The 5619-nt window shown below is 42.8% G+C and overlaps 1 pseudogene; it reads right to left on the reverse strand.

Annotated features, from left to right (window-relative positions):
- Positions 1 to 1188: 1188 nt before the first annotated feature.
- On the reverse strand, positions 1189 to 2360 carry LOC125085059 (actin, cytoplasmic 1-like; annotated as a pseudogene).
- Between the last annotated feature and the right edge of the window lie 3259 nt (positions 2361 to 5619).

The raw sequence follows: 5619 nt of genomic DNA on the forward strand, positions 1-5619 counted from the left end.
ACTATTTATTTCCCACTTTATTTTATTTTGCTCATTTACAGTGAGGCATGCTGAGGCCTAATGTTTTCACATGACAGTAGGAAACCAAAATTTGTTGACCTCTCTTAAAGAATTGAGTATTGTGTATAAAAACTTTACATAAATTAAAAGCATGAATAAATTTATAGTTGGAAATACAAACCATTTTCCAACTCAAAGCAACCAACAACCCACCATGCTTTGGCAGGAAAACATCTGTTAAGAAAGGAAAGTGGGGGACGCCTGGGTGGGTCAGTGGGTTAAGTGTCTGCCTTTGGCTCAGGTCATAATCTCAGGGTCCTGGGATTGAGCCATGCATTGGGCTCTCTGTTCATCAGGGAGCCTGCTCCCCAACACCCCCCAACCCCACCTGCCTCTCTGCCTCCTTGGGATCTCTCTCTCTCTCTCTCTGTGTGTGTCAAATAAATAAATAAAATCTTAAAAAAAAAAAAAAAGAAAGAAAGAAAGGAAAGTGTGTTTGCCTAAAGCTCACATCTTCCCAACCCTGTCAGACCAGCAAGACAGAAATGACAACTGGTTCAGGACTCTTGCCAGCCTCTAAAGAAATTCTAGAGAATAAGCAGCTCTTAACACATGAATACCTTGCACAGATCAAGACCCTTATGGTCTCAGGGCGTCTGGGTGGCTAAGTCGTTAAGTGGCAGGCTTCAGCTCAGGTCATGATCCCAGGGTCCTGGGATTGAACACTGTGTCTGGCTCCCTGCTCAGTGGGGAGCCTGCTTCTCCCTCTCCATCTGCCTGCTACTCTGCCTACTTGTGCTCCCTATCAAATAAATAAAAACTTAAAAAAAAAAAAGAACCTCATGGTCTCGCAGATTCTCAAGTCAATGGATTTCTCTTCCATAAACATGTTATCATCAACCTCAGGATGAAGTGACTGAGCCACACGTGTTAAGGGTTTAACTCAAAGATATGTGCAGGGTATTAAACATATACCAAGGGAATAGTTAACTTGGATACAAGGTCAAGATCAGCAACAAGTTCTCCAATCCAGTGCTGATATCAGATACAAGCTTCAAGGACAAATTTCCTCTCAAAGGCTTATTCCAGTGTCCTGAGGCTAGCATGAGGTATACACACATGCTGGGGCAAATTTATACTCTGGAGTTCATTTATGCAGCAAATGCTAAGCATCTGCCTGCATTCCATTTAGAAGCATTTGTGGTGGATGGTGGAGGGGCCCAACTCATCACTCCTGCTTGCTGACCCACATCTGCTGGAAGGTTAGCACGGAGCCTCTGACCCACACAGAGTACTTGCGTTCAGGAGGAAAGATGATCTTGATCTTTATCATGTTGTGTTCCAGAGCTATGATCTCCTTTTGCATCCTATCTGCGATGCCGGAGTACATGGTGGTCCTATACAGAGTACTTGCATTCAGGAGGAGACATGATCTTGATCTTCATCATGTTGGGTTCCAGAGCTATGATCGCCTTCTGCATCCTATCTCTGATGCTGGAGTACACGGTGGTCCCACCAGACAGCACCATGTCAGTGTAGAGGTCCTTCTGGATGTCGACGTCATACTTCATGATGAAGTTGAAGGTGGTCTCCGTACCCATACCCAGGAAGGAAAGCTGGAAGAGCATCTCAGGACAGTGGAACCCCTTGTTGCCATTGGTGATCACCTGCCCATCTGGCAGCTCATAGCTCTTCTCCAAGGAGGAGGAAGACAAGGTGATGGCTGCCTCCTGCTCAAAATCCAAAGCGATGTGGCAGAGCTTCTCCTTGATGTCATGCAGGATTTCCTGTTTAGTGGTGGTGGTGAGGCTGTAACCACCCTCTATGAGGGTCTTCAGGAGGTAGTCCATCAGGTCCTGTCCAGCCAGGTCCAGACACAGGATGGTGTGAGGTAAGGTGTGCTCCTCATAGATGGGCACAGTGTGGGATATCGCATCCTCAGAGTCCATGACAATACCAGTGGTGTGGCCAGAAGCATACAGGGACAGCACAGCCTGGATGGCCTCATACGTGGCTGGAGTGTTGAGGTCTCCATGATTTGAGTCATCTGATGGTTGGTCTCAGGGTTTGGGGGGCCTTGGTCAGCAGCATGGGGTGCTCCTCGGGTCCCATGCGCAGCTTGTTGTAGAAGGTGTGGTGCCAGATCTTCTCCATGTCGTCCCCATTGGTGACAATGCTGTGTTCAGTGGGGTTCTTCTGGCCCAGGTCCACCGTAATGCCCTCATGTCTGGGCTGCCAGATGATGGATGGGAACACAACTGGTGGAGGGGTATGGGGAGGGTGTTATCCTCAGCAAAGTCAGCCTTGCACCTGCCAGAGCCATTGTCAATGACAAGTGCTGGGATCTCCTTTTCCACTGAGATCAGTGAAGGTGGTGGGAGAACCTGGAGTGTGGGCTGGCTACAGCGAATGAGCTAGAATCAGGATTTTAAACCATGCAGTTGCCTTCAGTCAGCGTCTAAGCTCTTAAACTCCTTTATCCTTCAAGTAAAGTACCCATCAAATTCTCTAATCGTCTTCCCCCAAATGAACTATTATTTACTATTCACTGTAGATTAGAAAGATAAAGTTTAATAACTGGAAAATAACCATTAGTTTTCTCATGAAAATATCAATGAATCAGATATATTATAAATTATATAAAATTAATTAAATGTATACATGTAATGAAATATAATTAATTAATTACATAGAATTAATTAAATAGATAGAATTATTTTAAAATATATTTAAATATTCATGGACTCAGATGTCAGCCCAAGAGAAATGAAAACTCATGTCTACATAAAAATGTGTATGTGAATGCTCATAGCAGCATTATTCATTATAGCCAAAAAGTGGAAACAATTCAAATATCCAAAAACTATTGATTGATAGGGGCTCCCTATTATATATGCTTTTGTATGGTCCCCTCTCACATAGAATCTGGATAGACATCCTCTCTTTTTTAAAATTAGTAATATTTTATTTTATTATTTTTTTAATATTTTATTTATTTATTTGACAGAGATCACAAATAGGCAGAGAGGCAGGCAGAGAGATAGGAAGAAGAAGGCTCACCGCTGAGCAGAGAGCCCGACTTGGGACTCCATCCCAGGACCCTGGGATCATGACCTGAGCCGAAGGCAGAGGCTTTAACCCACTGATCCACCCAGGCGCCCCTAAAATTAGTAATATTTTAAATTAGATTTAAAGTGTCATCCAAAATTTTGAAGCTTGATGATGGGTGCATGATACAGTTTTTGTATCTTTGAACATTTCTCTACATTTTTCTACCTTTTTGTTTTGCTTTGTTTTGTTTTAACCAGTAGACTACAGTGAAAGTAACATCAGTTCTAGACATAAACCTTGCAAATACTTGGCAATTTTTGCTTTTTCACATTTTTGTGCAAAAGGGAAAAGAAAAGGGAATCTCAAGGAGGCTCCAGCCCAGCACCAGGGTGGGGCCAGGGTAGGGGGGTGGTGGGGCTCGATCTCAAGACCCTGGGATCAAGACCTGAGCCAAGATCACGAGTCTGACACTTAACCAACTGAGCCACCCAGGCACCCTGCTTTTGCACTTTTGGGGAGTCTTAAAGTGCCATGTAAAAAGTCTGGCTGCCCTGCTGGAGAGATTGTAGAGACCACTTTTAGGCAACCTACTTAAACAACGGAAACCTGAGTGGGTTAGAAGGGCCCACAGTGAAGCCCTAGTTGAATACAAACAGGCCCACCTTAAAATATCCATAAGCCCTAGCTGACCAATGTGTTACTTACACCTTAACACAGTTACCAAAAAAGGAAAATTCCACAGTTCCCATAGCTCCTCAACTTCCCTCTTAACTGCAGCCCCCCACCACTGCCTCCTGACAGACAGTGTTTCCTTTACTGTCCTGCCCACTTCTCTCTTGCAGTATATTCAGTAAACTTCTATCTCCTTTGCTCTGTCTTGTGTGAATTCTGTTACCACTTGCACTGCTGGCCTCCACCCAGTTGGACGTCCCATAGAGAAGTGATCTGGAGAGGCCAGGTAGAAAGGGAGAGACCCTGAGACTGGATGGAGAAAGAGGTTTGGCCATCCCAGCAGCCCATTGCTCCCCTTCCCCTCCTAACCAACCTCAGCAAAGTTCCAGGCATGTAGGTATGCCATCTTGGATGTTCTGGTCTAATGGAGACCCAAATGATTGCAGCTTCATCTGACATCACATGGAGCAGGACTCCCAACTGAGGCCGGTCAATCCATGGAAGCATGACAGATAAGACAATAAAGCCACTGAATTTTGGAGTGTTTTTATTGTGTAGCCATAAATAATTGAAATGAATATTTTTGGTTTGTATTCTTTTTTTTTTTTAAGATTTTATTTGTTTATTTGACAAAGAGAGAGAGATTGCAAGTAGGCAGAGGGGAAGGGAGAAGCCGGCACCCCGCTGAGCAGAGATCCTGATGCAGGGCTCGACCCCAGATTCCTGAGATGATGACCTGAGCAGAAGGCAGAGGCTTAAACCACTGAGCCACCCAGGCGCCCCTTGGTTTGTATTCTTCCAATCTTTTAATCCCACAGGTGTTCATGGCTTTGCTGTTCTTAAAGTTCTTTGGGGGAAGAAATTGCCGTAGTTCTTTGGAAATAATTTCAAATTTATAAAAAAGTGACGAAATAGTACACAGACCGTCCATATATCTTCCATCTTGATCCTCCACTTATTATTATTATTATTTCTTAATCATTTGAGAATAAGTTGTAGACATGATGCCCCACTACCTTTAATATTCCAGTCTGTATTTCATGAGTGCAGGGATTCAGTACAACAATCCAAATCAGGAAATTAACTCCATCCAATAATATCATCTCATCTATATACCCCATACAAGTCTTACCCATGATCTCAGTAATGTCCCTTATATGTCCAGGATTTGAGTTAGAATCTCATGTTGCATTTAGTTGTCCTGTCTCTTTAGTCTTATTTACCTGGAAGTTTCTCAGTTTCTTAGTCTTCTTTCATGATTTTGGCAGTTTTGGAGAGCCCAAACCAGTTACTTTTTTTTTTTTTTAAGATTTTATTTTTTTATTTGACAGAGAGAGAGAGATCACAAGTAGGCAGAGAGGCAGGCAGAGAGAGAGGAGGAAGTAGGCTCCCTGCTGTGCAGAGAGCCCAATACAAGGCTTGATGCCATTACCCTGGGATCATGACCTGAGCTGAAGGCAGAGGCTTAACCCACTGAGCCACCCAGGTACCCCGAAACCAATTACTTTTGAGAATGTTTCTCAATTATGGGAACTTGTCTGCTGTTTCTTTTTAATGTATGCATTTTGTCAGGAATCTCATAGAAGTAATGCTGCGTGAGTCTCCTGGAATCATATGAGCAGCCACGTGATGTCAATTTGTTCCATTAATGGTGATGTCAACTGCTATTACTTAGTTAAGATGGTGTCTTCCAGGTTCTCTACTGTAACATAATTATTAATTATTTTGTATGAAGAATCTTTGAGATCATTTGAATATCTTGTTTCTTATCAAATTTCCATCAGTTTAAGCATTGATTAATTATTCTAACCTGAATAAATTATTCTGATGATTATGAAATATGGATTTTTCCAAACTTATTATTCCTTCTAGATTCATTAGGTAGGATAGAAATTT

The sequence above is a fragment of the Lutra lutra genome, chromosome 14 (assembly GCF_902655055.1).
Source record: "Lutra lutra chromosome 14, mLutLut1.2, whole genome shotgun sequence".
Classification (NCBI taxonomy): domain Eukaryota; kingdom Metazoa; phylum Chordata; class Mammalia; order Carnivora; family Mustelidae; genus Lutra; species Lutra lutra.